The sequence below is a fragment of the Polyodon spathula genome, chromosome 3 (assembly GCF_017654505.1).
Source record: "Polyodon spathula isolate WHYD16114869_AA chromosome 3, ASM1765450v1, whole genome shotgun sequence".
In the NCBI taxonomy this organism is placed as follows: domain Eukaryota; kingdom Metazoa; phylum Chordata; class Actinopteri; order Acipenseriformes; family Polyodontidae; genus Polyodon; species Polyodon spathula.
In genome coordinates, this window is record NC_054536.1 from 23804719 (window position 1) to 23827164 (window position 22446).

Below are 22446 nucleotides of genomic sequence, written 5' to 3' on the forward strand. Positions count from 1 at the left end.
CTCAGCGACACTGCGATACTGTATCACTCTGGTCTGTGCAGCACCGCTCAGCAACACTGCAGTACTATATCACTCTGGTCTGTGCAGCACCACTCAGAGACACTGCGGTATTATATCACTCTGGTCTGTGCAGCACCGCTCAGCGACACCTCGGTACTATATCACACAATGGCATTGCATGGCGTATGTGTGTCCTGGCCTTAAAGCTACACCGAACAGCCACAACCCCACCATCGGGTTCCGTCTGGACCAGTCCATTTAAAACCCAAATAAAAAATAAAAAAATGAAGATACTGTAGGTTTCCTTGAAAATGATTAAGTGACCCCTAAGGCCCACAAAAGAAGGGATGGTCCTTTTAGACTGCATAACCTTCACAATCTACTTTTTACCTCCACTGTTAATCGTAGCAAGACTTGCCAGTCAGGTGGGACTTTTCTTCTTGTCTTACTATGAGGCATGCTGTGCTTGTATTGACATTTGTATAGTTTTCAAGGAGAAAATAAAAAGGCTGCCAGCGAGGAGTGGCTCCAATGCAATGCAAGCTTTGAGAAGTCAAACATTTACAATCTGACCGGAAGTGTTTATTCATGTCAAAGTGGCAGAAGCCTTTTAAGTCTGACCCTTTGTGATTGCAGGCTAGAAATGTGTCCAGTAAATGAAATATTAGATTTTATGCAAGTGCACTTTATATGCTGCACCTGATCTATTATTAGAGGCGACAGTTGTGGCCAACATTTTAATTCTGCTATCCTTTTGTAGAGGAACACTGGATCTATTTATTTATTTTTTTATTTTTAAAGTAACATACAGGTTTGTTACTTTTGAGATTATATGTAAACTGAAGCGATCAAAACTAAAAGTTAGGAATCCTTGACAAGAGCAAATGTTTGTTGATATTGGGCTCCACTTCATATGATTGCCTAACTAATAGGGAGACTGGTTAGTATTTCTGGAAGGAGACCATAATAAATGGCCAATATAACTAAAACAGTAGACATGGCTCAGGTTGTTTATCAACAGAGGCAATTCCATAAATTTGCATTAATGGTGTTCAAAATTATTTGTGTGTTAAATGGAAATTAACAGTCCAGATTGATAACACCTAACTCAATGAGGCAAATTCAGTGCATAAATCTGACATGTGTATAGCTGTAACCAATCTCTATTATGATTTTAGGGCACACAAGATGCAAGTGTCTGAACCACTGTTTCAGAATCTGAGGGGAGGTGGTGAGGTAGTCAACAAGTGAGACAACAAGCAGTGCAAGGGTTGAACAGCATAGCCAGCAGCGCTTCACCGGGCAAACTGAAACTCGGTGCTTTCAATTCGGTTTACTGCCAAGACTTCTGTGGCCACTCACTGTGTATGAGGTTTCCTTGATAACAGTAGAGAAGCTGAAAGCATTAAATTGGCTCATACATCAGGAACTGGTTAGGAGTTCCACACTGCCTCAAGCAGAGCGGGGCTGTATGGTAAAGGGATACTGCAGCTGCCCGTCTCAGCTCTAACCAAGGAATTTATCTGTGCCAAGGTTCGACTGGAAATGACATTGGTAGAGTCACATGACGAATGTGTGAGGGAGGCAGCATCTCTGTTGAAAACTTGAAGAAGGTGGGCGGCAAAAGAAGCTCTGGAAGATGCAAAGGCTGCCCTTTGTATCAGTGATATCAATGGGCAAGTACAGCATGGAAGATGAGACCTTAGTCTCAGTTCAGCTCCTCCTACATGGTACAAAACAGCCCCAGCTCAACGGAAGAAGCTGGTAGTCAACAAAGTGCAAAAGCAGGAGAGGATGAGGTGTGTAAAGGCAGTTTCCTCGGCCAGGCAGGGAGAACGGACGAGATGGCAGACTGTGGAACAACACAAGATCAGCTGCCGAGATCTACGGACAGTGGAACAGAACAGGATCAGTTTCCTCACAGGTCAATATATGATGTTCTTCCATCACCACAGAACCTTAATCTATGGGTAGGAGAGGCTCTGTGGTGTCCTTTGTGTTCCTTGCCAGTTACATAATGGCAGATTTTGACAGGATGCAAGTTGGGTCTTAGCCAAGGACAGCTTACTTGGCATCATGACCAGGTGCTACGATGTTTGGCCTTTACATTGGAAGACAAGAGCAGCATGATCAACAGGTTGCCACTAATATATGACACAGGAAGAACAACATTCCTTCATCCAGGGGAGTAAACACCAAAAAAAGGTATTAAACCAAAATTTGTCTAGGACAACTGGAAGCTGCTAGAGACTGGAGAATGCTGTCAAATGTTGGACAACGGCTTATTTTCCCACCTGAGATTGCCACCATTAACCTTCGACCTGATATTGCCTTGTGGTCTGGATTAGAACGCCTTGTTTACCTGGTAGAGTTAACAGTGCCATGGGAGGATGCTGTGGATGAGGTGTATGAAAGGAAGAAACTTTGGTACACTCAACTAGCTGCTAAAGTGGACAGAGAGGACGGTTTAGTCAGTGGAGGCTTAGTCCAGGTTTAGTCAGTGGAGGTAGGTTGTCAAGGATTTGTGGCCCACTCCACAATCCAGTTTCTCAGAGACATCGGATTCAGTGGTCAAGAGTTGCGATGCATAGTGAAGAACTTATCTGAAGCAGCAGAGAGGAGCAGCAACCGGCTCTTAATTATTTACAAAATTAAACCATGTTGCTTACTGTGATAAACTTGTGTCTTGGTAAGAGGACAACCAGACTGGTTTAGGGGTCAACCTATACACTGCCACAATACGCCATCCGTATTTTGTAAGTGCATTTTACGGCACTTTGCATTTGCATTAATCACATATTGTATATGATCATACCAGGAATACCAGTAAAAAATATAAAAGGGAACTTGATGCACGCCAAAAGGATTCACCACTGTTGGAAATATGTTCTAAAAAAATCTATATGCTTACACCAGCTGCGTATAGGTTGATAAACTCAACCCCTTAGCCAATATGATTCAAAAGGTGACAATTTTACACAAACTATTCTGACAAGACATCAATAAACATCCATGACAATAAACAAAACCCATAAATATGCCATTTACAAAGTGTATTTTCTATATACATCAAGCAAACTGTCCCTAAACCCTAGCAAAATCAGATTAATTGTAAAATACTATAAATTTAGAATTTAATGAGCACTTACAGCTTACCTGACACTGCCATCACACTGATAAAAGCTACAGTAATAAGCTTTATTCACAAATATTATGAATTCATTTTCCCTTTGGGCAAAGCATGAACCAAAACGCTGCCATAAGAATGCAAAGACTTCAGTTTGGTGAATCATCTCTACGCGGTTCTATAAATTAACCTTCAAACAGATATAAAAGGGAACATACCGAAATTACATTTTACTCGGTCCCGATTATTTTAGTGGTTAACAAACAGTATGAGAACAACTACTTTCTCCAGCAAGCCATCTTGTTTACCAATTAGGTATACATTTAAAACAAACCATATTTAAAAAAAAAAAAAAGGGAGTGCATTTTACATATGTCCAATCAGGGAAGAGAATGTATTGAATCTGCCTAAAGAATTGAATATATACCTATTACTTATGCCACCTTTCTGAAAAGTGAAAAAAAAAAAAAATACAGTAAGGCAGAAATATCAGAATAGACAGGCATATTAAATATTCCTGTTTATGCTGTTGTCAGTGTCAGATGATCATAAAGAAACGCTGTTTGAAGGATACAAAAAGGGATACCGGCTTTGAAATGTTGGCATCAAAAAGCCTTCCGCAGTTTGTGATGCATCATTTTTCAAGGTTATAATGGAAGCTCAGTGTGCAGCATCAGACATTTCAGATGACAGTGGCTTGAAAAAATTCTGCAGTTTTGTGTCAAGCAAGTTAAAATGAGGTATTAACCTTAACCTGTGTAATTAAACACACATCAAAACAAAGCACACAATACACTGACCAAGGTCAGTAAAGTGTAATTGCCATGCTATTGCAAGTACCGTAAAAGGATGTGTTTGTGACTGACCCTGGTGTACAGCTTCAGACAAAAACAGTATGCAAAAAATTAAAAAAAAAAAAAAAAAACCCACACATTCTGGTTCCAGGAGTCAACATTCATAAGTAGAATGAAAAGAAGCCTCTGTACCAATGTCTGAGGAACAGGAACTACTGTGCTAATAAATCTGCTAGCACATCTCCTTTTTGTCTGCTTTTACCACCACTGGTTTGTTTTCACATTACTGATGTACCCTGGGTATAAAATAGACAAGCTAAAACTCAATTTTCTCCACCAAAAAATACTATCCCAGCTACCCAAAAATAAATTTTGTTTATAGTACAATATCTATAATTTCCTCCAAAGAGGTAACTATCTGTGATAGAACTTGAAGCTTTCATGTTTGAACAATAAATTAAAAAAAAAATACCCACAAAGACCTGTTTAGAAAATGTGTTATATATTTTAAATAACGTAAATCATGCACAACTCACAGCTTCTCACAATTCTCGGATTCAAAATGCATCCATAGTACATTGCCTGAATTCTAAATGTGAGCATCCTCACTTCAACACAGTAAGTTAACCTTTGTATATGTATTAGTGAAACATACATGCAATTTATGATAGAAACTGAAAACCTATGCATTTGAGTGGTGTTTATTTTTAATAACCAAAAATAAAACCACTTTCACCAAATAATAACTAAACCAAAAATAAAAACTGGAAAATTCAAGCCCTATCTGTAGATAATTTACATTGTCATTTGTTAAGTGGCTTCAGCTTGGGCCACTTAACTGCTGGTGCAGTCAGTTATCTAGCAGATAATGACAGTGTTGAATATCAATGCTTAATTGGACAACCCCGGAAGCTTCTTAAGTACTATACTATTCACACCCACTTACAATTTATTTATTTGTTTTACCTAGCAGAAGCAAAAGTTGTTACACATCACAAACTGTGGTATGAAAAAGCCCTAGAACTGAGAGCTTGCTTGAGAAGAATCTAGTCTTACCTTCTACCCTTTTAATTGTCCCTCATCACCCTCTTTTTAAACATTAATTTCTCAAAAAATAATATTTTACTGGTTTGTAAGTGCAATAACAGACGGATTTACTGTAGCGGACCTTGTTTAAATCAACTTTACAGCAGATTTTATTCGAATGTCGCCTCACCGTGCAACCAGACTTGGAATTCAATTACAATTATAATTGTGGAATTTGTAATTGGAATTAATTACCATATAATTGACCGTTCAATTACACGTTTCCAAGCTTAATCATTCACAGTTCCGTGTGTTGTTTTAAATTGAGTGAACATTCTTCTTGTATTTTCAACCACTTTTAGTGACCTATTTTTTTAACAAACGGTATACAGTATGTTTCTGTATTTGTACCTGCAATTACTCCTTAGTAGAAGAAAACATGTTAATGCGTGCAGCTATTTGTTACTCTTTAGTGTGATTGCAATTACTGCAATATTATTATACTGCAGTATAATTTAATAAATTAAATTTTGTGATTTAACAATAGTATTGTAATTGTAACTGCATTTTCAGCAAACAATTATGATTTAATTGTAATTATAATTATTGACCTGGACTCATGTGGTTCTTGACTGGTAGAGGTGACTGAAGGGTCACTGGGTGAACAAAGTACAGCTAAGTACCACAATGCAGCACTCCTAGTGAGGTGCCAGCCAAGACCCCCAACCAAGACAACTCCGAGGTTCAAACCCACAAGCGCCTGATCATGTCTTCACTGGATGAACATCTGGGAGCACCATGATGCAACTCAGTTTTGTGCATAATGCAATACAGCACAGTGTGAAAGGTGCTTAGTTGTGCTAATACTTGCCTACAATTCAATATTTAGGCCTACACTTTATTCCAACATTAGCTGAAATATTACCATTTTATTTGTGTAACATATTAGTGTACAAATATTGAGTATTCACTTTAAAAAGATATGCAGGTGAATTATGAAAATACATTTTTAAACACTATGGCCTACTGTATTTACAAAGCTTGGTCCATTATGATGCTGTCAGAATCAACAGTGGAGGGTAGGGTACATGCTCAAGTTCAAATAAGCCATTATTCAGTTAGTTAATGATTTTAATCATCCCAGTGCACTTTCAAGGTTAACTTGAAAAACAAATTTACACGACTAGTGAACTAAAAGGCCAAATAATAGTAGATTCTTTAAAAAAAATAATTAAATAAATAAATAAATAACAATTTAAAGTAGGTTTTAAAAATCAGGGCATGAGAGCCGACGCTCGGGCAATGCAAGTTTTCAACTAGAGTACCATTGGCTGATCTCAGAGTAAACTCAAAGTAAGGGGTTTATAATCAATCCACTACTTCTACAGTACCTCTTAAAGTGTTATGAACTTATATTTTAAAAGCCAGAATAGTACTGTTAGAATACATTACAAAAAGTAATCATTTCTGATTCAGCCTCTCTCAGCACATCACAGATTGGTGATTAAAACACTAGGCCTACATCATTCTGTACACGGTGCCCATTTTGTTTTGGAGAATACACTAACCATAAAGGTAAAGTGTTTTCACACAATTTTCTGCTACTGTCGGACGATATGAGCAAAGGGTTACATTAAAAGATTTGAGATAAATAACGTGTTTCAAGGGATACAGACAAAGGTAAAAACAAAAATAATACAATAAAATGCCCTGTATCTGAAACTGCTCATTTGTGACCCTGTAGCAGCATTTCCCTTTTAGTAGTGGTACTTTGAGATCAAAGAACTCTGAAAGTACATATGGTTTCTGCTTCAAAACTGCAGTTGCATTTGTAATCCTAAAACTACACTGTAGGTTTCCTATTCAAATAACCAAAATGTGAACAGCTAAACAGTTTAGCAAGGCTGCTTGTACTGAAGTACAAAAATAAAATATACCCTTCTGCAACATGTGTCCTTCTCTTTTGAGGAATACAGCTTGTCAGTGTTAGTACTTTGATGTGCATTAGAACTTAGAAGGCATTATGGAAGCACTTTGCAAACAGACAGTCATGAATCAGATACAGCACCAACCAAGACAGCAGCTCATTCACCACCTCTAACAAGTAGGAACATGTTGGTATTTCCCCATTCACAAACTTCTCTTGTTCTTGTGTTTATCACGTGACAATAACCCCTCAATAGAACTAAATTCTTACTAAACTCTATTATCTTTCACACAGCGCAACTGGCAATAACAATATTACAGTTGGTACAGTTTTTATTTATTTATTTATTTATTTATGGTGGCCCGAATGTTCGAACCTGAAATGTTTAGCAATTGTAGAAAAAATATTGTAGATAGATAGAGACAGATACATAGATAGATACATAGATAGATAGACAGATAGATAGAGAAAGAGAGATAGAGAGAGAGAGTGTCACAAAGACGGCTGGAGTGGGTGACTTCTGACCAGAAACATGAACCAGGAAATAAACGACAGAGAGAGGTGGAGTTGGGTGGAGCTGAGCGAATGGTCTCGCTCAGCATTTAATAGTGCACAGACATACAGAAAATAAAAGGTTGCAAGACAAACAAAAACACAGGACACGGCACATTCAACAAAACAAAGTGCCGAAACAAAAACGGACTAACACTAAACAAAACACGGTGAGCAGATATTTGAAATATTATTATTATTACAATTATTATTACTACCTCCGTCTCCAATCCCGTTCTCCACTCACCGAACACACAACCCCGAGTGAGTGAAAAAACATGCAGCTTTTATGCAGCTGTACCAAGACTCGATTGCTAATCAATCATTCAACTGGAGTCGCAGTACAACTGCACATGAATTAATAAAGTGCAATAACTCGTGCACACATATTATTATGTTTTACTTGCACGTGAAGTGCTGTGCAATCCTCGTGCCTAAATACAAATATACATTTTAAAGACTCGTGTTACACAGACCCGTTTATATCCCGTGTACCAATGACTATACACCAACATTAACACAAAACACACACACAGGGGCGGGCACTTTGCCACAATATATATATATATATATATATATATATATATATATATATATATATATATATATATATATATATGGGCTTCAGTGAGTTACAGGAAAATAATTTCATCTAGGGTTTCTGCGACGTCATAAATTACGAGAACAAAGGTCGATTAATTTTAAAACGGCCACAGATACCCGAGATGGAATTGTGTTTCAGTGCTGTACAGACGTTCTATGTCATTATCTGTTTCTCCAGTTTCTTTGAGATACAAATGTACCAGCTTTTTTTTTTTTTTTTTTTTTTTAAGACTTATTCTCATTTCGTTGATCATTAATGTACATTTCTGTACTGTGGTTGTTGTCAAGTGACTGAAAAAGAGACATTTTGTGTTTGAATTGAAAGTGATGGTCTCAAGGAGTTGAATGGGTCAAGTTCAAGTGTATTTTCCTCTAAAGGAATTACCTTTTTTGACTTCACTACTGTGGTATTATGTCTTTTTTTTTTTTTTTAGAATGGCTCAGGATGCAAATATAGCCTTCATCCATGTATTTATTTATTTATTTTGTATATATTTTTATATATAAAGAAATCTCTTTATTAGTTTAAAACATGACTATAAAAACAAACAAAGAGTTTTTTTTTTGAAGAAAATAAAACGAGCATGAGTTATACAATTGAAGCAAAATAACAAGAGTGCGACCATGACTGTCTCCATGGAAACTCTTTTGGTAAGCCATTTAAACTGAAAGTTTGGCTGTAAGAATTTTGAACTTTTGCATTGCCATATAGACTCTACTTTCACTAATATATATAAGAGTCTTTCTAAATTTCAAGACTGAAATAAAGGATCACCAGCTCTTTCAGTTTGTCTTCCAAAAGAGAACGCCTCTGATCGGACAGAACAAGGTTATACAGCGAGTTGCTGCGCTTAGCATCAGCTGTATTTGTTACTGCATTTATGTATCTGAAAGCTAATGTTTTCAAATTAGGAAGGTGGTCAGCTGTCGATGACCAAAACAAGTCAACGTCAATTTCCCCTGGCAGTACAGCGCTCTGGATCTCATCGGGTGTCACCTTCACAGTGTACAAAGCAAAGCAAAGCAAATCTTTTTCTCTCTCTTTTGCGGATTGTAACAAGCCGAGGAGCCCTGTTCAGTCTGTTTATTTTTAAAACGAGGTCTCCCCCTCCGCCCCTGTGTTATTTTGTATTTGTTTATTGTACCGAGTTTATTTCTTATACATATGACGGCAGAACGGACTGTGTTTTGTTATTGTTTTGACGGCGTAGCTGTGCGTGCGTTTGTTTTGTTTTTATGTGGAAACGTGTCCTGGGCAGAGACTAGGCTAGTAAACTCGTCTTCTGCCAGGAATGATTAAAAACCTTGTGCAGAAGGTGGCCATCTTCTGAATTAATTAATTGTGTAACTGTTGCTAATCGGGAGATGGCCATTTGTATATAAACGCACAGCTCTCTGCACTCCGGGTGGGGTGTACGGGAGAGAGAGAGGAGAGATATTTAAACTGAAAGTAAAAAACTCAGAAGTGCAGTGAAGGCTACTGCCCAGACGGACCCGAGTGTTGTATTTTGTGTTTGTGATTATTTTTGGTTCAATCTTTATTTTTCGCTCTGTGAGCAGTGTTTATTTTTGATTCAAATATTTTATTTATTTTTGTGTTTAATAAACGGAACGTGCCACGTCTTTTCACTACAGTACCCTGGTTTGTTCTCTGTTCCTCCTTCTGGCCTGACGTCATCGCTCAACCATTGCCTGCCACACGGACATATATGCAACATGGGACCTTTGTCGTGTCATTTTCTGGCAAAAGTCGATCAATGTTCCTGTGGCAGTGCGATTGCCCTGCACAGTGGTAAATAAGTGTTGGTGTGGCTTATATATGGGAATGGGTTTATTTTGTGTCGTTTTGGGACTTGATTAGTTTGATTATATTATTGTTTACAGACGGGCACTTGATTGAGACTTGCCGCCTGCTACGCTTGGTTGAGGGAAGGGCAGCAAGTGATTGGCTGTGCTGGTTCTCAATCAGCAGGTGGGCTTGTCTCGATCGAGTGTCCATCAGTTTAAAAACATCCGCGGGAGATAGCTCGGGGCTGTTGCAAGGCCTGCCGTTTTCACGGCACCTTTTGAGTTATAGTTTGGGGTATTGTGTTTTATTTTGCACTTTTTGTACAGTTTGCTGTATTTGTCCTCTATGCGTTCCCATCACTGGTAACGTCACATGACCGCCTTTATTTTACTTTCGTTTTATGTTTTTGTTAATAAATCCTGCGAGCCTGCGCCGGCGTTTCAACACCACCTCAGTCTCTCTGTATGATCGAACAGAGGCTACCCACACGCGTGACTCGAGGAAGACCCTGTCACAGTTCCCTTTATCCTCAGTGGGATCCAACATTTTTCTCTATGCTTCTGTTAACGGCGATATTATTTAACATTACGCGCCTATGCGTGGAGACACATTTTATGTATAAAATTACACAAACGTGTAATTCCTTGGGGTGTAATAATTGGAAGGTTACAATCAATGTTAAATATTCAGAAACCTGTAACATCCAGTATTAAGATGCATACAAATGCTGATAATTTTTCAGATTTCTCCAGATCTGTACATTAAACATTAGCGAGGAATTGATCAAATTATCAATCTGGCTCCACAAAAATTGTAGGATGATAAATTTAGGATTATTCTGTAATCTGTAATATTTCTCCAAATTAAATTGAAATAGACCATCACAAAATGCTTACAAAATAATATTGTTTTACATGTGAGGTACTGTTTGAACCTGTAACACTCATACCAAAAAGAATTAGGAGCTGAAACCTGTGCACGTATATTTAAGAGTAAAGGTTGCACTGATTATATGCTGGCTTTAACTCAAAGCAAAGTGCCTACACTTACAGACAGTACATGCCTTTAGGCAAAGTTCAAATACATCCAATACACCGAGTCAGCCTAATGAATTAAAGCGTTTCAGCCAAGAAGAAAAATGTTGGTGAGGATTTAATTTAAGTTTCAAAAATCCTAAATGGTGTAAAGTCTTCAAGACACAGATTACTTCTATTCAAATTGTTTGTTTTAGTATATAAAATAGTGCACTCCATTTATAAGAATCAACTGCATATAGTGATCAAAATCATTCCAATACTAACCAATGTAAAAATTCTTATAAGAATCATTTCAAGGCAAACTGACTGCATGTAATACAGTACTTCATCAAATGCAATGACGTGTACAGCCAATAAAGCTGTTTTTGAATTTTCACACATTCCGTGATTAGGCACGTATGCAGTGTGGATACTGCAATGATGCAGGAAACATTGCATTGTTTGTAATCAAACATGGTTGCACCACTGCATTGTGCAGGTATGTTTTTTGTGTTCTCTTAGTGAAAATGTGTTTCAATATAGTGAACACACATACATTGAACACATACTGAGTACAGCGGTGTTACTGTGTGATATGCATGTGGAGGGAGTGCGATTGCAGCGCAGTGAGGAGGAGGTGGGGGGGGGGGGGGGGGGGGGGGGGGGGGATTGCAGAGCTTTGCATCTCTGCTTAATGAAAAACTGTGAGATTTGCATCACAACAGAAAATAAATAAGCCACAGATGCTTAAATGCAGTGGTGTCCTGACAGTAAAATACTGTAATGTCATTTTAATCCAAAGGCCATTACATATAACACCACACGGCAGTTAAACTAGGCATCCTCACGAGAAAATTGCTTCTCAAGTACACTGTAGTAAAATTGGATTCTGAGTAAACATAATCATGTTCATATAACAAGTTGCTTACCCACAAGGACTTGATTGTTTTGATGTACTGTCCTCAGTAATTGAGTACCACTGACATTTATATACTGTATTTAAACTGCTGACGCGCAGTTGTAATGCGACATGGCCGAGGACAGTGTAAATGATCAGGCTGGACACTGCGGTGGTGAAACAGCTGCTGATAAAACAAACAAAATAAACCTAGCACTCAGATGGCACACTAACTAACAGTGCTTTTGTGTGGAACAAAATAGATTTCTTACTCACGTTTTGGTTTCTTTTTCTTTCTTCTGCTTCCTTACTCCTCTATACCCCCATCACAAAGCTGTCGGCTAAGCCCTTTTTATCGAGGTGCCATTAACTTTAACAAGCAGACAGTTAACGATCCTTAATTCGTTAAGGAAAAGCAGCTGTAGATTTTTCGTGGCTGTGCATACATGCGGGAACTCGTGACATCTAGTGGTCAGCCCATTACACAGGGAACAAGCTTTATCAGTCTCATACTAACATACCGATTCTGTACCACAGTAATCACATTGGTCCGCTTTTAAGAAGCAACCACTTATAAGAATCAAATCATCCAGGATGGGTGTGACTATATAAACGGAGTGCACTGTGCTATCATTAAGGGGTTCATAGTTATTGATGATGCTACTCAAAGTTACAGGTACTACTTCAAATTTACTGTAGCACAGAGAGTAGAACGAGAGGGAACACATTGACAGAGTAAGAGGAAGTTCAGAACAGAAGGTAGGAAGAGACAAGCCTAGATGAGTACAATATTCACTTGTACCCAACACTTCTTTGCATAAGACCTTTTTATTAGAGAAGATTGGGAATTACAGCCAGCATTAAGTAAAACATTTAACAAGGCATTATGTTAACACTCTTAAATGGCTACTCTGAAGTCAAATAAAACCATTGAAAACTGTGGAAACAGTACAGGCGCTCCGCGTGGCGTGCAGGAGGCGCCCTATAGCCTGAAGATTGCAGGTTTGAATCCAGGCTAAGTCTTTGCCGACCATGACCAGGGGTTCCTAGGGGGCAGCGCACAATTAGCTGGGCGCCGCCCGGGTAGCGAAGGCTTAGGTCGGCAGGGCAATCCATGGTTCACCGCGCACCAGCGACTCTGTGGCTGATAGGGTGCCTGCGGGTCTGCAGTGGATTGGTAGGAGCACGTATCGGAGGACGCGTGTTCATCGGTGAACCAGGATAAAAAATAATAATTGGGCATTCCAAAGTGGGGAGAAAACCGGGGGAAAAAAAACATTGGCGATGTTTCTGATAAATCTTTATAATGAATAAATAAATAAATAACATTTAAAATTGCTCTTTTATTTCACACTCTTGGTTGACAATGATGACAGACAGTGTTTGATTTAAAGGCTTACTTTTACAGCTCATATATTAGACAATCCATATTCAATAAAATAATTTGCCAAATTCTTGTAATTACATTTCAACCATCCTTTATTTGAATGCATTTGGGGTGTGTCATGTTTTTGGTAGTGTATTTTAGAATGTAGTAAAATGCAGAGCCCCTGAAAAGTGATGAGCAACGACGCTGGCAGGCACCAAACGAGCTTCCACTCACAGCACTGTGTGTGTGCACCTCAGTGCTGATCTGAGCATTCAGCTCTGTGCCTGTTTTATTTTAAAGCAATGCAAATTCCCTGAAACTAGAGTACAGCATAAAACACCTGCCAGCAATTGTGTAATATGCAAGTACACTTTATAATAAATACAAAAATAAAAAGAAAACATGTTATTTCGACTGAATGTTACAAATACATCCGAGAATTGGGTAACAATACTGCAGCGTTGCTGTATGCGGTCAAAATCAATGAGCAGTACACCTATTCGGGAAGAAAATGCTGCACTAGGTTGATTATGAAGCTTACATACCTGCAGAAGTAACCACGTACAACTGTTAAAAGGTGTAATAAATAATAATAATAATAATAATAATAATAATAATAATAATAATAATATAGGGGAAATGTTTTTAGAAGATAACCTTATTTTTATGCACATCTGCAAAGCGAAATGTTTTTTTGTATTTTATTATTTCAAATTTGAACAATGTTTACACTTAACAAAATCTGCTTGCTTGCTTGCTTGCTGATTAACAAAAATTTTGTCTGCGCTATATTCGTCCTTACGAGAGATGCAATATTATTGTATCACATGCAGACACCAGCATCATACAAATTTTAAACAGTCACACGCCTATGTTCTTCGTTAGCTTTTGAGTGTGAAAGTGTCCATATGCTACATTGACCATTTTACATTGGGCACCATTGAAGAATGTTTATGGCTTAACTTTCATGACACTGTTTCCAAGCATGTGATGGCGAGTACCTAAAAATAACAATATCTATAATAACTAAGCATCCGCCTCGTAGCATTGAACAAGAAAAATAAAACCGGCCAATCAAACATACCACAAGCAAATAACAACAGCACTTAGCGCAGCAAAGATTGAAACAATCCCATTTGGAATCATAAATCGCAGGCCCTGTGGCGACCAAAAAAAACAAACAAACAAACAAAAAACAGTTGTAAACTGTCAAAAAAAAAAAAAGTTTCGATACAAATAAATTATACTAAAAAAGACAAATCCCGCAGTTCATAAGTGATTATGCAAAAAGCAAGATTTTTGCAGTCATGTATGCATTGACTATGATTCAGGTTACCTGCTTTTCAGTGAATGAATAAAAGCATTGTTACTAACCTGTGTGTTAAAAGATTTCTTCCACCATCAAAGTGCTGATGTTTTGAGTTTATATCGGACAGGCTTTCTCTCCTCTTCTTTCCTCTCCTCCTCCGGCGCCGCTACGCTGATGCTTTCCCTTCTTTCCTCCTCCTCCTACTTCCTAACACGGACCAATTGCAACTAGCATAGGACTGTGTAGTTCTGCCTGTCACTGAATACGGACCAATTACATTGCAACTGTCGCTGACAATAATACATAACTTTGCCGTCCCTTTCTGCTGCTGCGACAACAGGGCATACTGTGGGGACCGTGTATCATTCAACTCAGTTGCCGGTCTGGGGTGTAGGGGATAAGGATTTAATGCTGGTGCATAGTGAAGCCATATTAAAAATAATAAATACTAATAAAATATTAGATTGAACAAAACGAGCCACTGACTTTAAGACAGATTTACAGCGTCAACAATATTTACATTGTCTTATATATATATATATATATATATATATATATATATATATATATATATATATATATATATATATATATATATATGTGTATGTGGTATTTTCTAAAAGAATCATTGTTATTTGTATTATTTTCAATTAAAATAAAAATTTACCAGTTTCATTCTTAAAAAAAAATTCTTAAAATGAAAACTGGTAATAAAATTTATTTTATTTTAATTGAAAAATATATTTATAATAATAATGATAGTTTTAACACACACACACACACACACACACACACACACACACACATATATATAAGGCAATGTAACATTTGTTGACAAAACTGTAAATCTTAGTCAGAATTCAGTGGCCCGTTTTGTTCAAAACCAAATAGATTTTATTAGTATTCATTAGTATCTATTAGTATTTTTTTTTTTTTTTGGTCACAGATAATAAATTCATTCATACCTATTGTGTTACAGGCAAGAAGATAATCTTCCAAGCCTTATAGTAGTTCCTGCCCATGGAAAACTATGTGGGCTCAGAAATCTTGCAACAAGGGATGCATTCTAAATTCTATTATTATATTTTAACATACATGTCAGTGATTTCATCAAACCAATCAGTCAAGCAGTACCTTAGTATTAGAAAAACCTTACATGACTGCTTGGTTTGATGAAATCACTGACATGTATGTTAAAATATAATAATAGAATTTAGAATGCATCCCTTGTTGCAAGATTTCTGAGCCCACATAGTTTTCCATGGGCAGGAACTACTATAAGGCTTGGAAGATTATCTTCTTGCCTGTAACACAATAGGTATGAATGAATTTATTATCTGTGACCAAAAAAAAAAAAAAAAAAAACACACTTTGAAAAAAAGATTATTTTGATCATGTTGTTATTCTATAACCTAAACGACCTACTAATTGTAAGAAATATCATCAACTTTAAATTGCTACAATCTCTCCTAATAAGATCCACTTTCCTGTATTAAATTTAATTTATCCAAGCATTTTCATAGACTACTGTCACTGAATCACAGAAGGTATTATACTGCCAGTTCAGATTTATATCAGTTTTCTTGACAAATTTAAAACAAACACATGAATCTGTGTTGCTTAGTTCTTGATAATAATCCATGTGAACACTGCCCATGTATCGCTATAATATATTTTATACATAATGAAACTGTATTTGACAAGAAACCTTAGGCACATCCATAGTTTCGTGTTTATATTTAACTTAAACCAATTATATCTCTGCTACAGAACTATACAGCATTGGCATCAACTCTGGCATCATTGTAAAATAAAGTAAAAAGGCAGGATGTGGACTAGTTTAGAAACAACTTCTGTACTGTGGTAGGTCAGCATGATGTTTAGCAGGTTGTGTGGTCCAGTGATTGAAGAAACGGGCTTGTAACCAGGAGGTCCACGGTTCAAATCCTAGCTTACTCACTGTGCTTTGTGTTTCGGTGAGATGTTGTTATAAGTGACTCTACACAGTTCACATGCCCTGGTCTCTGTAAGTTGAGTTGGATAAAGATGTCTGCTAAATAAATAAATAATGATAATTAAAGGAACAGAAACCCAACATGATTTAGACATAGAAAACTGGGAACTTTCCTGCATACAAAATTGGAAAATTAAAGTCTTTAAAATCTTAAAATGAGTTGACATACTGTAGTTAACCCTAACCAACACTTTAAGCAGAGGACACAGTTGGAAATTATGTTAGATTTAGCAAAAATGGAAGGAGATGCTTCTTCAAAGAAAGAGTGGAGAGGTTTGGAACTGGTTACCTTGTCATGTTGTTGAGGCAGAATCACTTGGATCCTTTAAGACCCAACTTGACAAAGTTCTGAGATCAATCAGCTACTAGGAACTGGAAGCACTTGGATGGACCAAATGGCCTCCTCTTGTTAATACATTTTCTTATGTTCTCATGAATATACATTCTCAAAAGTGCATCCTACATATGCAGGACAAATGATTGACACTTTGGGGGGAAAAAATCACATCAATCCAATTAGTAAATATTACCAACATGCACTGGGAACCAATTACAATCCACATACCTAAAATTGGATTCAAATAATATTGTTAAATACCCCAGGGCCCTGTAACTGAATAATTTCTCAGAAGATTTACTGACAGTGGCATTAGCTGCATTCTGCTTTGTGACCCTGAAAAATTACCTTCGTCCTTGTACATTTTCCTTAGCGCACTGCAGCCTACAATTTGACTTCTGTAAGAAAGCATTATGCTGCTGTTTAGACAAGGGAAGAGTATCCAAATGTAAATGGGGAAAACAAGAATGCCAGTGACATACAGAAGCTATAGAAAGTCTACACCCCCTTGAACTTTTTTTTCACACTTTGTTGTGTCAGTGACTCAGAGTTTCATGCATTTATATAATAATTTTTGTCCACTTATCTACACACCATATTCCACACTGTTAAGGGGGAAAATGTTTTTATTGAGAAAAATATATATAATTCCATTTTAGTTTTGTCAGACCACAAAACTTTTTGCCACATGGCTACAGAATCTCCTGAATGTTTTTTTGCATACTTCAAACGGGATTCAAGGTGGGCTTTTTTGAGTAATGGCTTCCTTCTTTCCACCTAACCATACAGGCCAGATTTGTGAAGTGCTTGGGATATTGTTGTCACAGGCACACTTTGATCAGTCTTGGCCATAAAAGCCTGTAGCTCTTGTAAAGTTGCCATTGGCTTCTTGGTAGCTTCTTTGATCAGTCTCCTTCTTGCTAGGTCATCCAGTTTGGAGGGACGGCCTGATCTAGGCAGGGTCTTGGTGCTGCCATACATCTTCCACTTCTTAATAATCATCATGACCATGCTCCAAGGGATATTCAAGGCCTTTGATAGTTTTTTATACCCTTAATAAAAAAAGTTAAATTTTCTCACTATACTCTACGTGGTTTTTTGTTGTTTTTTTTTTAATTATATTGTATTATGCCTTGTTAGTTTACACTTGAACATTGAATGCTTCACAGCATTTTGTTGTACTTTTTGACAGTATTATTAAATACAGGGTCTGATTCACAAAGCCTGTTTGATAGCCTGTTTGGTAGATTAAATAATGCTTGATATTTATAAACTGTTCTATCCATTTTATAAAAAGAGCAAAATGGGTATGGGTGCAGCTGTAAAAACACAACCACCACACCCATCATTCGCTGCTGGAAACAAACACCCAACAGTCCTTGCTGTTTAGTACTTACGAAAATTCCTGGCAGACTATCACGAAAGCTCTGCAATTTGATGGTGAGCATTGATATAAACATGTATCTCTCTTTCCGTTAACTTGGCAACTGAACCAAGCAATGGTACAACTGACCATGAAAAATAAATGACAAATCAGAAATTAACTAAATGGAGAACAATTCTTGACTCAATCCAATCTTAATTAATCTAAAAAATAAATATATTCATCTACATTGTAGTCACATTTTCAAACCTACATTGGGCTCAGATGAGTGGATTGTTTTGTTTCAGAACTACACTACTTGCAATATTCAAAGAATGTTATTTATTTCAACTGATTATTAGGATATGTTCAGTAGCTCATGGCAATCCCATATGAAATATACTGCAACATATTTTTAAATATACCTTCAAATATATTGAAAAATTATATAAACTAAATTAACTGACTTAACATGTATTTCATACTCATTCCAAACAATATAAATGAGCTGAAACAAATTTTGAAATATATTTTAAATATAAGCAATAGCACACAGAAACTGGCATATAGAAACGTGGCATATTGACCCACATATAATATATATATATATATATATATATATATATATATATATATATATATATATATATATATATACATACACACACAGCTCTGGAAAAAATTAAGAGACCACTGCAAAATTATCAGTTTCTCAGGTCTTACTATTTATAGGTATGTGTTTTGGTAAAATGAACATTTTTGTTTTATTCTATAAACTACTGACAACATTTCTCCCAAATTCCAAATAAAAATATTGTCATTTAGAGCATTTATTTGCAGAAAATGACAACTGGTCAAAATAACAAAAAAGATGCAGTGTTGTCAGACCTAGAATAATGCAAAGAAAATAAGTTCAGATTCATTTTTAAACAACACAATACTAATGTTTTAACTCAGGAAGAGTTCCGAAATCAATATTTGGTGGAATAACCCCGATTTTCAAGCACAGCTTTCATGCGTCTTGACATGCTCTCCACCAGTCTTTCACCTTAATGTTGGGTGACTTTATGCCACTCCTGGCGCAAAAATTCAAACAGCTTGGCTTTGTTTGATGGCTTGTGACCATCCATCTTCCTCTTGATCACATTCCAGAGGTTTTCAATGGGGCTCAGGTCTGTAGATTGGGCTGGCCATGACAGGGTCTTGATCTGGTGGTCCTCCATCCACACCTTGATTGACCTGGCTGTGTGGCATGGAGCATTGTCCTGCTGGAAAAACCAATCCTCAGAGTTGGGGAACATTGTCAGAGCAGAAGGAAACAAGTTTTCTTCCAGGACAACCTTGTACTTGGCTTGATTCATGCCAAATCTTTTTTTTCAATGCCAAATTCCAGCCTTGTTGAAGCACCCCAAGATCATCACCGATCCTCCACCACATTTCACAGTGGGTGCGAGACATTGTGGCTTGTAGGCCTCTCCAGGTCTCCATCTAACCATTAGATGACCAGGTGTTGGGCAAAGCTGAAAATTGGACTCAACTGGAGGTGCTTCAGCAAGGCTGGAATCGGGCAGATTTGTCTTTGTGAAGGACGCATGAATCAAGTAAAGTAAAAGGTTGTCCTGGAAGAAAACTTGCTTCCTTCTGCTGTGCATAAAATGCATAAAAGAAACAGGCACATATTTTCTAATCCAATGCTATTATTGTAGCATGGCCAGATCCTGTTGTAGGTGAGTACCCAGGGTCTGGAAAGTAAGGGGATGATTGCTGAGCATACTATGGAGATTAAAATGGCCAAGTCAAGTACATCATTAGTAGTAATAGTACCTGTTGCATAAAACATCTGACAGGTATTTTAGACCCTATTTGGCATTATTTTACTTTTTGTATAATTTTTTCATAAAAGTTTTTTTTATACCATTTTCTTAGGATATCTTGAAACAAAACTCCCTCTCTACATCAGTTACCACATAGTGTAACATTTCTTAATGCTTGTCATTTAAGGTTTAACTTAAGTGTTATATTACAGTAGATGAGTGATGCATGAAGAGGATACAGTGCTTTCAGTATTTTCAGCTTCCTTGTTTATGGTGAATTGGATATAATTGATCAGTTATTTTTTTAAGGCTTATTTTGTATTCATAAATGTATTGTGTACCGATATGAATAAAAGTATTTATTCATTGGCACTCTAGTTATCTCATATGATCATCTTCAGCCTTTTTTTTAATTCAGTGCTGGATGAAGGCCTCCCAAAGATTCTTCTACAAAAGCTGCTGCGTCCCTCAACCACGTTGCTCTGGTGTGTTTCATAATTTCATCTTGCCATCTTCCTGGAGATCTCCTTCTTGGTCGCTTTATATCTCTTGGGATCCAGTCTCATTAGTCCAGCGATGGTTTGTTCTTCTTGCTAAATGTCCAGCTCACTGCCATTTCAGTTTTTCGCTTGTATAATAACATTGCATGCTGTTGTTTGCACTCTTATCCATTCCTTTCTTTTCCTGTCTCCTCGTTATTCCCAGCATGCATCGTTCCATACTCTGCTGAGTCGTTTGTAATTTTTCAGTCATTTTTGCATTGATGATCTAAGTTTTTCATCCATAAGATAGCACTGGCAGCATGCATTGTTCGAAGACTTTCCTCTTGAGGCATAAGGGTAGTTTCCCTTTCTGAACCATGCTTAATCTTCCAAAGGCACTTCAGCTCATTTTTGCTCTACTGTTGATTTTGCACATGGTTCTCCGTTGCCAAAACTAACATCATAGACAAAGAATTACATTTCTTACCTTCAATTTATTATTATTATTATTGTTTATTGTTGCTGTTATATTGAGTGTTATTCCTAGATTTATGTTATGTCACCTTTAACAGTGGTAGGGTCTGCAGGAGTAGGGGAGGGGCTCACTCCTCCAGCTAGAACAGCCAGAGTGGATGTTTCTGCTAGATGAAAAAAATATATTGTGTCATATATATATTACCTTATATTTCATAATATATTATTCCAAATTAAAATATATGGAACACTGTATAACCACTGCTACCTATGTTTGCAGTCTGCCTAAAACTGTTGCCCATTAGATGTTGCATATTGGTCAAACACAATAAGGAATAGGAGATGGCAAACCCATTTTAATAATATAATCGTATGGCCTACAAACAGGCATCGAATAAGTTACATAACATTTTACTTACATCTCCCAAAATGCCAAGTGAGGAGAAAGGGAAGATTTATTTAGTATATACCGTATAAAAAAAATTAAAAAATCAAGATTAATGAGTCCATAAAAAAAAGAAACAAACAAAAAAAAAAAACACTAGAGCTTGGGGTTTCAGTCCCTTGTACATCTATCTGTCCTGACATCTTTTTCATTTAAGAAAAATCTATAACCTCAAGATTTTGCTGGGACTGGTGTTCTTTGGAAGCCTGTCTGGCAGTCATTTTCCCACTGTTTATGTACATCAAACCTTCCTAATGAAATAGGAAAAAGACAAGTCACTGTTAGGCATTCAGTTATGAAAACAGCAACGCCTTAAAACTACAATTTATGTTTCAATTTACCACAATTTAACCTGCAAAAAGAACCCCCACATTAAAGTGATGTGAATGTTAAAGCACTGTTGTTGGATTATATAAATGCAAAAATCTGTTATGAAGATAAAGAAAAATACTGTGCTTCATCTGTGATTACTTTTTTGTTAAAATAAATAACTTATTTGCTTTCTCTGACTACCTACAGGATAATTTATTACTAGCTATTAAATCGTGCTAATTTCTTTTCAGCAAAATATCAAGCTAATTCCTGAAGATACTATGCTGAGGTTTTTTGTTGCCCTATTAAGAAATAGAGGATAAATCAGTAGTCAAACACAACTGAGTTAAAGTTGGATTGATTTTCACAATGTGAACAACAAAAAGCAGTCATGCTGCATGTTTTACTCATTTACCAGAGAACTGTGAAATGACTCGCTGAAACTAAGGTCAAATTTTTGATAAATGGTAAAAACCCTTTAGAATTAAAAATGTTTGATGCCAAAGAGTACAGAATATAACATATTATACATAGTTTATTGCATAGCCACTGCAGTGTATTAAAATACAATGTATTAAGGTTACAGGGCTGATTTTTATTGCCATGTTTTTTGGTTTTTTTTTTTTTTTTTTTTTTTTTTACACATTTTACTATTACAGCTGAACTGCACTTTGAAATGAACTTCAGCTACCTTTGAATGGTTCCCCCCAAAAAAACCTTTGATTGCATTTCATATCATATATATCTATATACCTTTTTGTAAATCTCAATAAAAATTAGCTTAAAGATGTCAAA

At 36.7% G+C, this 22446-nt stretch overlaps 1 protein-coding gene across 6 annotated transcripts in view; it reads right to left on the minus strand.

The window, feature by feature from the left end:
* Positions 1-14598, minus strand: part of LOC121312873 (engulfment and cell motility protein 1) — a 186923-nt gene extending 172325 nt beyond the window's left edge. For all 6 annotated transcript variants that reach the window (XM_041244750.1, XM_041244746.1, XM_041244749.1 and 3 more), the window contains exon 1: positions 14476-14598. The gene's annotated coding sequence lies outside the window, so the exon portion shown is untranslated. The remainder of the gene's footprint in view (positions 1-14475) is intronic.
* Positions 14599-22446: the final 7848 nt, after the last annotated feature.